Source organism: Malus sylvestris, chromosome 1 (assembly GCF_916048215.2).
Source record: "Malus sylvestris chromosome 1, drMalSylv7.2, whole genome shotgun sequence".
NCBI lineage: Eukaryota > Viridiplantae > Streptophyta > Magnoliopsida > Rosales > Rosaceae > Malus > Malus sylvestris.
Genome location: NC_062260.1, coordinates 9,154,169 through 9,167,485, shown reverse-complemented (window position 1 = coordinate 9,167,485; position 13,317 = coordinate 9,154,169).

Below are 13,317 nucleotides of genomic sequence, written 5' to 3'. Positions count from 1 at the left end.
TTGTGGCTGAAATCACATGCAATGTCACGCCCCAAACTTGAGGATCGGTAAAAAACACATGCTGGTACCATACATATTGGGCCTCAGACTTTGGGCCTCATCACCTAGCCCATAATTATGTAAAAGGAGGAGCCCCTTATTCTATAAAAAGGGACTCCTCCCCTTCACAAAGAGCACTCGGAAAACCCAACAGAGGGCAATAACCTCACCAACTCTATCCCAAACTCTCTCTTTCTCTGGGGGACTCCCCCTCACCCTTGTAATCCATACATACAGTCAGAAAAATAAATCAGTGTGGACGTAGCCCAAACATTGGGGTGAACCACGATACATCTTGTGTTATTTACATTTCTTGTAGATTCACGGTCGAATTTACGTTGTTCTAAGACCTTCGGTTTTGTGCATCAACATTTGGCGCCGTCTGTGGGAAACGACACGAAAAGCTATGTCGGTTCTCTTTCATTTCTTCACCTCCACCGTGAATCTGTAGAAACCCAAGAACCAAACTCTTGCACAGTTATTGCAAAACCCTTGTCTTCCGCTTCAGCTCCTGGTCATGGCGTCATCGATGGAAACACAGTCACATTCCTTCCTTCTCTCTCCTCTCACTAACCCACATAGAAAAACAGTCATACACTCTTCCTTAGGGGGACAACTGCGTGGTGTATGACGGAGAAACCGAGGTGAATCCACGGTTCTGCGCGACGAAGCACGTGAACATCCTCAAGAACAAGTGCTTGGCGCACATGACCTCAGCCAACAACTGCAAAGGTAGTGGCTCGTCGAAAAAACTACGACAATAAGGACGCGGTGTTGTATCAGATGGAAGGGTTGTACGCGGCACTGCGCGGTGTACGACAGCAAAAGGAGGAGGGTGGCCGAGATCAAGATGAATGAGGCAGTGGGCGGAGTAGCAATGGGAGTCGACGTCTTTCACCTCATCGTGTAGCCCGATATGGACACGGCGGTGGCCATGTCCCTCGTCATCTTGCTTGACCAGATGTACGGGACGTCGAGGCGTAATTATCTTGTTGCTGTTTTGGAAGTTGATTCTGCAAAAAAACCCAAGATCTGCAACGATCCAGTATTACGGTGGCGATGACGCCTCTGGAACCATGGGTGGTGCTTGCGGGTATGGAAACCTCTATAGCCAAGGAATGAAAATGCAGAAACGAAAACTCCTAAACTCCACCACAGTTTCTTCTCTCTCATCTCTCTGTCTTGTAGTCTCTCTCTAGTTCATTTTCCCCCCAAATCCTCCCAGATGAGCCTCATGTGGCTGCAGCTTAAGGCTTTATTATTGGGTGAGATCTCTCTCTCCCCAAAACCTGAAAACTCCGACAGCCGAAACCAAAGACAACCAATTGAAGAAGAGCTTGAGGGATTTAGAGAAGGAGGTCAGGAGCTTGAAAGTTGAAATCAACGACAAAGAAGAAACATGAGGAGCTTATGGTTAATAAAAAGACGCTCTTGCTATTGCAGTATGGCTTCATGATTCTTTTGGTGGTTCTCCGTGTCTTCAATGTCCAGTGGTCAGCGAAACAAAAGATAATGTCCAGTGGTTTTCGATTTGGAGCGACGTCCATGACGGCCTCCGTTGGCAACACCGAGATTAACTGGGACAAATCCACAGCCTCCCAGTCATCTAGACACCCATCATCAGCATCCTCCTTGCTGACATTTCCCGAACAATTGCTTCCATTGCCCTCATTAAGATTCTTCATCGAATCATTACAATCCAAACTGCTTCCACTCGGAATGGTTGTCAGAAACTCCAAATCGCTGTCATGGATGCTCGAACTATCATTCTCTCCTCTAGTTGAACTCATTTCCACACCCACGAAGAAGATAAGTGGTTGTCAAAAACTTTATATTTCTTTATGTTATTTCTCAAGTATTCTATAAATGGTGCCAGCTTTACTTTTCTTTTGTTTGCCTCAATTATTCTATAAATGTTGCCCACTCCGTCTAAAAAGATAAGTTTTATTATAATAATTTTATTATTTTAACACAATAAAAAAAGGAACATTACAAAAGTTAGTAAATTTCACGTGACATTTGCTAGAACCGAGTGAGAGAGAGAATGGATTTATAGTTGGCTTGCACAAGTTGTGTTAGGGGACCCCTACCAGTAACAGCCTTTCATGACTAAAGTGTTGCTTGCAAAGCTGGCTACCACATGATTAACAATTTAACACATTCTTTTGTTTATTAAATGTGATCATTAATTAGACAAGTGGATCCAAGATCCTCCTTGTTATTTTGAATGGTTTCATTATTCAGAGATATACGAAGATAAGTATTATTTATTTAATATCTTATTATTTTATTTGTATCATGATGACTAATTATAAAATAATAATTGTATTATTTTTATGTCATGATGACTTATGATTAAATAATATAATTATTATTTCTGATATCACATGATTACTACCATGTTATTGATTTATACAACATGTGATTTACCACACGACTGAATAAATTATTTATTTATAGAAGGCATATAGTACAATATTTTGTCTTGACAAACTTTGTCAATTTGATTTATTCATTATACGGTCGTACTTATACTGTCATTTATTGTCAGGAATTATTGAGCAACTAAATCCACTGATCAACATTGTTGCTGATTAAAGAAGTCTACCAACTTATAGACTGATGAGCCACGTGCTCATGGTGATCTCTTGTTTGACTGGACACCCACTTGCTCGGACATTCGCTTATTGGGACACATATATGCTTGAACCCAACTCGATGACCCTATAGATAGCCCTAACTCGATGACCTTACGATGGCCCCGACTCAAAGACCCGACTTGGGGACCCGATCCGCGGATCCGACACATAGACCCAATATGCGAACGCGAGTCATGTCGAGAATCAACTCATACTGAGTGCATGTCGACATAAAGTAGATACTTGCAATAAGGAATACCATGAGCCGAGCCGCCTCGCAGCGAGCATAGCCTCTAGTCGAGTCGCCTCGCAATGAGCATCGCCTACAGCCGAGCAAACTCCTTGCCGCGAGCATAGCCTCTAGCCGAGCAGCCTCACAACGAGCATCACCTCTACCCGAGTAGTCTTGTAACGTGTGATACCTCTAGCCGAGTATTGCTTTATGTTGAGCATTGCCTTGGGTTGAGTACTGGTTCAAGACATTTAGCCACTTCGACCCGTACATGGATTGGATTTGAAGTCTCTAGCCAAAAGACTCTCTTGACTGAAGACTTGGGGGACTACTGTTGGTACCATACATATTGGGCCTCAGACTTTGGACCTCATCACCCAGCCCATAATTATGTAAAAGGAGGAGCCCCTTATTCTATAAAAGGGGACTCTTCCCCCCTCACAAAGAGGACTCGAAAAACCCAACAGAAGGCAATACAATCAGTGTGGACGTAGCCCAAACATTGGGGTGAACCACGATACATCTTGTGTTATTTACATTTCTTGCAGATTCACGGTCAGATTTACGTTGTTCCAAGACCTCCGGTTTTGTGCATCAACAACACCGAAATTCAAGCGTGAAGTAAATTGAAATTGAGTTAAAATATAATTTATTTTAAAACATTGTGGGAAGGAGAAATACTGTGGAAGGCCAAAACAAATCAAAATTCAATTTTATTTAACATGTGAGTCAACTACAAAATCATAGTTAAAATACAAATATAATTTACTGTCTCTATTACCATGTTATCTCTCGCACCATCTCCTTGGATAACCTACATAGAAAAATATGCAGTGATAGGCTGAGCGTGTACGACATTGCTCCTCCTCATGGATTCCCTTACCCCACCCCAACTCCTCCTCCTCCTCCTCCTCCTCCTCTATATATATCCAACGCACGAGGAAGGTGAATCAATATAAGTTTTTTGTATTTTGTTTGTTTGATTTGTGAACTTTATGAGTAGATTATTTAGATCTAATTCAATGGCCATCACTACCTCCAGGTCCAGTTTAGGAGCAATTCCAGATATTGTTAATGAAGAACAAAAACTTGATTTTTAAATTGATGAAAGTGTTGATTTTGGAGATTGGAATATCCCCAAGGTTTCAAGTAAAAATATTTACAAAAAGAAATGGTCAGTAGCCTCATTTAGAAGTGAACACCATGTTAAGACAGTTGAAAAAACTTATGCTCTTAGTAAAGAACATGAAACTTGTCAATTGTTTCACCTGAACAGATCAAATCCCATAGGAAAGATGGTCATAACTACATTCACATTGGCTTAGTTCAAATAGCCGTAAAACCTTTAACACATAGAGGCCTTAACACCTCTATTTTGTTATGCATCCAAGATGCTAGATTCACTAACTTTAGTGATAGCATACTTGGTATGATCAAGTCAAGTCTCTACAATGGACTAATCCATTTTGATTGTTTTCCAGACCTTACCATAAGTCTTTCAGACCCCCATATGCTGAAAGTACTCATACTAAATATCAAAACTTCAGGATATCAAGTCCTTGAAGGAACACAACCCTTGGCATTAATTTTTCGAGTCTATTACAAAGTCACTGACACAGATATGAATTTCCAGGCTTTAACCAAAAGCCCTAGAGATCATACATTTTTAATTCAAACCAACCAAGAAAATGCAAACATTAAAGTTCCCAGAACCATTAGGTGGTCAGATATCAGTCTACCTTCAGATTGGTGTTTGATTAATGAAAGTAAGCTAATAGCTATCCAGAACAGTCTAGTTAATTTAGACAACATAGAACAATATTTCGATGAGACTGTCAAAATCAATTTTGATTGTCCAGCCAGAAGATCTTGTGAGTATGTTCACTCACATAAATCATTTGCTCATAGCAGAAATTCTTTTTCTAAATCCATACCAACCGATAGGATGGATCAAGATCAAGAATTAATCAATTCATAAGCCAATAGGAAATTAAAAGCAGTAGACATTAGTTCATCTGTTACTCAACAAGAATTAATCAATGATTTGATTAATATCAAACTAAAATCAGTAGAAACAACTTCTCAGGTCAGACATCCAGTCTACCAGCCTCAAACCCAAGATTAAGAAGAACAAACTTCTCCTACAGAATTTTATTTTGACGTAGGTCAGATTCATCACCAACTTTTAGTTTTAAATAAACCATTTAAAAAGAATCGTAAAAGGCTCAATGCTGATATTGAAGCTGAAGAAAACATTCCACGAAGGAATATTTTCCGAAATAAATACACTCAAGAAGAGAAATTAGAAATTTATAAAAAATGGAATGAATTCATGCAAACACACAGATTTGAAGTATTTTTCTTCGATTATGTTGAAAAGTACTACGAGTCTGATAAAAAATTAGAAGTAATAACTAAAGAAAATTGGCTTAAAGAAGACAAGACTACTGTCTCCTCTAATCATCCTCCCCAAGAAACAATTCTAATCACGAAGGGTAATACCCAAATTCCAGCAACTCCTTTCATATTCCCTAAGGAAGATTTAGGAGTTAAACCAGTTATTGAACAAAATAATTTCACTAATCAAAGTCTCCATACAATTGGAAAACAATTAGATAAAATTGAAACTAAAATTGACAAACTCTCTCAACCAAAATCCATAATCAGGGAAAAACCCATGGTTAATTTCCCAGATTCTTCTTCAAAGGCAGTAGCCTTGAAAACAACCTCCTCAAGTCAAAAAAATTGATCAGTTGTTACTTGAATTAAAAAAGGAAAAAACAGTTCATGTTTTAAAACATCCTACTCAAACTCATTTAGAAATATTTTCATCATCTTTTGAGTCCGATAGTGATTCAGATTCCATCCGAAAAGTTGAACAAACTTTTCAAAATCTAGAACTCAAAAAAGTTATAAATAAATGAGTCAATCCCACATCTCTTACCAAGAATTGGTATCCCAGACCTACTCCTCCTGATCTTCAATTTGAAGAAAGAAATATTCAAAATCAATTCTCTATCTTCTCTGATAAGCTCTATGAATGGAATATAGATGGTTTGTTAGAACAAGAACTTCTCAATAAACTCTAACATATTTCTATGGTTGCTAATAGCTATATTACCAATCATAATCTCAGTCAACTCCAAGTTGTCGACCTTTTGGTCACTGGATTTACAGGATTGCTCCATTCATGGTGAGAGAAACATCTCACTGAACAATCCAGAAATGAAATAATAAATGCTGTTAAAAAAGATGAAGAAGGATTACCTATTTTTGATGAAAATATCGGACAAGGCGTCCCTGACGCAGTTAACACACTACTCTTCACCATCATATAACATTTCATAGGAACACCTAATAATGTCACCTCTAAGATCCATGATCAACTCAACAATCTGAGATGTCCAACGCTAAGCGACTTTAGATGGTACAAAGATGTGTTCATGTCTAGAGTCATGCTTCGAGATGACAGTAATCAATCATTTTGGAAAGAAAAATTTATAAATGGATTACCAAATCTTTTTGCTCATAAAATCAGAAATGTTTTAGTAAATAAAGATGGTATCATACCATATCATACCCTTACTTATGGAAATTTAATTAATATTATCCAGAAGGAAGGTTTGAAAATGTGTATAGATTTGAAAATTTCAAAACAAGTTAATAAAGACAAATCTATCGCTAAATATGAATTAAGAATGTTCTGTGAACACTATGGATTACCTCCTATTGCTCATTCTAATAATAATAAAAAAAAGGTCAGATACCTACAATAGGTATCCAACCAAATACTCTAGTAGAAGACATCCCAAATATAACAAATATAAAAACAAGAATTTCGAAAGAAATGAATTTTATGAAAAACCAAAGACTAATAAGTAAAAAAGAAAACCTTCAGGGAAATTCTTCCCTAAAGAACAAAAAGGAAAATGTTATAAATGCGGCAAATTTGGCCATTACGCCAATAAATGTTGTGTTAAGAAAACTATTAACCAATTAAAGATCTCCGAAGAAGAGAAATTTCAATTAATCCAAGTTTTGAAATTAAAAGATACAAACCATAGTCAGTTAGGAGATGATTTGGAAGTATCTTCTTCTGATCAGCCTTCATTGAGCAATAGCTCATCTCCAGACATAAAGGTCGGATGTACTGATTCTTGTTGCAACAAAATCTCAGTCCTTAATAAAACAAGAAGAACAAAAAGATTTTCTACTTGAATTAATAAGTAAGGTCGAGGACCCTGAACTTAAATCATTTTATCTTAAGAAATTAAAGAAGTTAGTTTCTTCAGATGAATCCGGCACTAGCCAAATCCAATCAACTCCAAAAATCTCTTTTAGCACAACCTTGGAAAGGTTTAATAAGTCTAAGAAAGAAATCACAATCAAAGATCTTCAAAGAGAAGTAGATAAAATCAAAGACGAAATTAAGCTTCTAAAGTCTGAAAACTTAGAAGTTCGAACACAACTAAGTAGAGTTACTACACAATTATTAATCAACCCTCATGAAGAAGAACTTGCCAGTTCTTCCTCTAGTTCTGATTCAAGATCTCAATCTACAGAAAATTTAGTCTTAAGTCTTTTAGACAAGATAAGAATCCAGAAATGGTATTCTAAAATTAAGATAATAATCGAAGATTTTCATTTAGAAACAATTCCCTTAATTGATTGGGGTGCAGACTTGAATTGTATTCAAGAAGGGTTAATACCTACTAAGTATTTTCATAATTCAACATAAATATGTAGTGCTGCAAACCAGTTGCCAATGCAATTAAAATATGAAATACCTAAAGCACATGTGTGTCAAAACAATATTTGTTTTAAAACTCCATTTGTTTTAATAAAAACTATTTCTGATCCAGTCATATTAGGTCTCCCCTTTTTGGCACTTATATATTCTTTTAAGGTTCATCACAATAGAATTACTACCAAAGTCTTAGGATAGAAAGTCACGTTTGAGTTCTGTCTGGAAATAAATCTCAAAAAATTAAAACATTTACAAAGAGATAATATTTCAAGAACCATTAGTATTATTACTAATAAGTCACAACACATTAATTTCTTAAAAGAAGAAATTAATCATAAAAGAATTGAAGAACAACTAACAAATAAATCTTTGTTAGAAACAATTAATAATTTTCAAAAGAAACTTGTTAATGAAGTCTGTTATGACATTCCCAACGCCTTTTGGCACTGAAAATAGCACATTGTTAAACTTCCTTATATAAAGGAGTTTAATGAATCGAAAATACCTACTAAGGCTAGATCAATTCAAATGAGTCAAGAAGTCATGAAATTTTGCAAAACAGAAATCCAAGAACTTCTTAATAAAGGTATTATTAGAAAGAGTAAATCACCATGGTCATGTCTTGCATTTGATGTTCAAAAGAACGTAGAATTAGAAAGAGGAACTCCCAGATTAGTTATTAACTACAAACCTTTGAATGAAGTTTTGGAATGGATTCGGTATCCAATCCCCAACAAAAGAGATTTGATAAAGAGACTTTCTCAAGCAGTTATTTTTTTTCAAAATTTGATATGAAATCAGGCTTTTGGCAAATTCAAATTCATGAAAATGATAAATACAAAATAGCTTTTGTAACTTCTTTTGAACATTATGAATGGAAAGTAATGCCTTTTGGCCTTAAGAATGCACCAAGTGAATTTCAAAATATTATGAATGAGATTTTCAATCAATATAGTCATTTTTCGATTGTTTGTATTGATGCTGTGCTTATTTATTCAAAGTCTATAGACAAACACTGGAAACATTTACATTTGTTTGCTAGAATTATTAAGTCCAATGGATTAATTGTTTCTGCTTCTAAGATCAAACTGTTTCAGACTAATATTAGATTTTTAGGATACAATATCCACCAATCTACCATCCAACCTATTGATAGAGTCATTCAGTTTGTTGATAAATTCCCAGTTCAGATTACTAACAAAACCCAGTTACAAAGATTTCTTGGGTCATTAAACTATGTTTCAGAATTATATCCTTATCTTCGTCAGCAGTGTAAACCATTGTTTGATCGTCTCAAAGATAATCCTCCAGCATGGTCTACCATTTATACTTCTATAGTCAAACAAATCAAAACTCATGTTAAGACATTGCTTTGTTTTGGCATTCCAACTCCCAACTCTTTTAAGATAGTTGAAACTGATGCATCTGATATCGGTTATGAAGGTATCCTTAAGCAAAAAACTTCTTCCGAATCTCTTGAACAAATTGTTCGTTTCCATTCAGGAGTTGGGAATCATGCACAAACTAATTATAGTACTATTAAGAAAGAGATATTATCTATTGTATTATGCATTGGCAAATTTCAAGATGATTTATTAAATAATTTTTTTTGAGTCCGTGTCGATTGCAAATCTGCAAAACATGTTTTACAAAAAGATGTTCAAAACATTGCATCCAAACAGATTTTTGCACGATGGAAAACCATATTAAGTATTTTTGATTTTGAAATTGAATACATTAAAGGCAGCCATAATTGCATCCCAGATTTTTTAACTAGAGAATTTCTGGGGAAGAATGTCAGGAAACAGTAGTAGTCAGAGAAGGCTTCCAACCACTCTTCCACCTCCACCACCAGTAAAACATGAATCTATTCCCGATTCCTCATCTGCCCTAGCCATAACCAACATATTTACTCTCTTAGGATCAACTGTAGGACAATTCTGATCAAATTACACAAAAGGCCTTAGTCAGTCCATATGATCCATACTCATCAATGCCATCACCTTCAACTCCCAGAACACCTAGCTTTACTAAAACATCTCCCTATGTCAAGAAAAACCCAATGGAATACCTCTTCTGCATCCCTAACCATATTGACAAAAAAAATAAATAAATAAAACCCCCAGAAAAAATAGCCAAAATAATTTTACCTTCGAATTTCCATCATCTACCAACTGAATCTTTCAAAACCCTCAAATTTTATCAAGCAATTCTCAGTGAGACAGAAATCATTGCTATCAAACCTATTTACAGCACCAATCATCAAAACAAAATCCTTTACCATTCTCTCCATATTGGAAAATTTCTTACCGAACAAGAATGGGGACTCCCTTTCTATCATACCAAACAGCTTCATACCCAAAATGTTCTCCTTCCCAACAACAAATATAGTTATTTTGACTACATTCAAGCATGGACTAACATATTTTTCTTCACCAAACATCTGACTTTAGTCATTCTTGGTTCATTACATTTGATAAAAGTTTCAGGTTGAACTTCCCAGCATGGTTTCCCAATTGGTGGTCAGCTCATGGCCTAACAGCCAGCTTAATACCTGAGGATATCATGCAAATTCTATCATCTGGTTTCTAGAAGAAGTTTGATCGAAGCAGTTTCGACGACATAGTTACTCTTCTTTCGTTGTTCACGGCAAAATACAAGGTCCCTTGGATCATGAAATGGAATTATGAGATTGAAACAAGTCAAGTTTACAGAGCCTGGTGGATTAAATGGTGGGACAAATTCGATTACAGAAAAATTATCAGTGTGGTCTCATCAGAATTTCCAATTGAACCTGTTCCAATGGTATCTCCATCATCAACAACAACAAAGGCATTGCCAGAAATCTCAGAAAATGCCCAGTCTCTATCAGACATTAGTCCTTCATCCTCCCTCAAAGGAAAATCTAAATCATCCAGGTCCTAAAAAACATCAAGTTCGAAGAAGAAAGAGAAATCCTCACAACTCATGAAAATGGCAAATAAGCTTATAGCAGAAGCAGCTTTGCTGTGAAGTGAAGAAGAAGACCCAAGTTCAAACTCATCAGATGCTTCATCTCAACCAGCCAAGTGGGCAGATTACCAGGATTCCCAAGACCTGTTTGATTTGTAAAATTAAAAAATATAATGATTTGTAATCATTTTAAGTTTTTACCTATGTAAATCCTACAATAGAAGCCATGTGATTTCCACAGAAAGCAGCATCAATCATTCCGAAAAGTTACTATTCATGAATAATAAAATCACTTTTTACTATTCATCCATCATTTCAGCCAGCAGCAGCGTGAATCCACAGTGAAAAACATCATAATTTGCCAGCCTTTACAGCCTTTGGCACATGCAAGAGATAGATAGCAGCGGGATTTTCGGCCTCAATCATCTAACTTCTTCCTACAAAAGAAGAATTCGTCTTTAAGGAGAAAGGACTTCAGTCGAACATAGTTGAGACTCTCTGCGAATTCTCTCAAGAATAGAAGTCATTGTTCAATTCCATTCCACAACCATCAAAATTATTAAACACTTGTATTCTATATTTTAATCAAGGATGCCTGCGAGCTCCATCGTTTTCCTTATCAATTGTCAGTAGGTGAAATTGTAAGTTGGTTTCCAATTTGAAATAAAATTATTTTCAAATCCATATCTGCTTCATTAATTTTAATTCATTATTTTCGTTATGAAGAATATTTTCATAACTACTGATTTTGAATGACACAAAATTCTTACTCACAGTCAATTCATCGAGTATCTCAAATTTAAGGTAAATACCGATCAAACATTCATTCAATTCTTCTTATTTGTTTATCATAGTTGGTTCCAAATTTGTAATGGGTATGATGATAATAATCCAATTCCATATTCGTCCTATCAATATGATCATTATTGCCCCCATTCGTACTGCCCTCATCAGACATTCTATCATTAGAAATCTGCTTGTAAGCTTCCGCCCCCATTTGGTATCAGAGCCAAGTGAGTGGTAATTGCATTAGCATCTTTATAATCTGCAAGTCAGGTTCATATCCATCCTTACAATTTACAGTCTATCTTATCTGTCAGTCCTTATAGTCGTTTGTTTAATTCCCTAACCAAACAGTAAGGCGTGTTCTAAACAATAAGTCCCAGGAGAGGCATGAGCGGATCGCTTGAGCAGGGAAGAAGTTTAGCCAATGCACGAGGAAGGTGAATCCGTATAAGTTTTCTGTATTTTGTTTGATTAATTTGTGAACTTTATGAGTAGATTATTTAGATCTAATTCAATGGCCAACACTAGCTCTAGGTCTAGTCTTAGCTATGTTCGACCGAAGTCCCTTCTCCTGAAAGATGAATTCTTCTTTTGTAGGAAGAAGTTAGATAATTGAGGTTGGGAATCCCGCTGCTATCTGTCTCTTGCATGTGCCAAAGGTTGTGAAGGCTGGAAAATGATGATGTTTTTCACTGTGGATTCACGCTGCTATTGGCTGAAATGATGGATGAATAGTAAAAAGTGATTTTACTATTCATGAATAGTAACTTGTCGGAATGATTAGTAACTTGTCGGAATGATTGTTGCTACTGCTGATGATGCTTTCTATGGAAATCACATGGCTTCTACTGTAGGATTTACATAGGTAAAAACTTAAAATGATTACAAATCATTATATTTTTGAATTTTACAAATCAAACAGGTCTTGGGAATCCAAGTAATCTGCCCACTTGGCTGGTTGAGACGAAGCATCTGATGAGTCTGTATATATATAACCAATGTGGCAAGTGAAATGATCCCTACCTCAATTCCGAAATTGGATCCCATCCGAATCTAATTTGTGAGGATCCTAGAGATCCTCACATCTTAACCATTTATCGTGTATCGTGTGGTCATAAATCATTTGACTTTTTTTATTTAAAATTAAACACAAATAGTATATGATGAAAATTGATCGCACGATATATATGAATGGCTAAGATGCGGTGATCCCTAGGATCCCCACAAAGTGAATCCGACGAGGATCATCTCCCCTCAATTCCAAGCTTAACTCGTAATAATAAACCATAATTATAGGTACAGTCCCTAAGAGTTAGGAATGGCAATAGGGCAGATTAGTTCGGATGTGCCATACCAATAGCCAAACTTATTTGTTTCCCCAAACCTGAAATTTTAAAATCCTTAGAACGATAGTTCCCCATAACCGAACTAGTTGGGTAATCAATTCTCCATTGGGTAACAGTTTTCTCCATTATGATATTTCTTTCTTATGAAAAATTAAGCTTTGTAACACTTGCCAAAATTCAACTGACTAAATAGTGATTCTTAAACAACAATACTCAGCTATTCTAGAAAAGTTCATCATAATCCAAAATACTTCAGCAAAAAAATAAAAATAAAAATCCAAAATGCTCTATAGCTAATGCATTGCCCACATAACATATTAAGGAAAGGGATCATCTCCGGAACCTTTCCTCCTAATCCACCAAATTAGGGAATCCGTGCCTTAAAAAATTGATCCAACAGCTAAAATTATTATAACTTTTAAAGTGGGCCCCTGTTTGTAGCTGTTGGATCAATTTTCAACGGCATGAATTCCTTGATTTGGTGGATTAGGAGGAAGGGATCTGGAGATTATTAACATCTAACATTTCTCGTGTCCACAAAACAAGCAGCAATGCTTCATGATGTTTGTGTAGCAA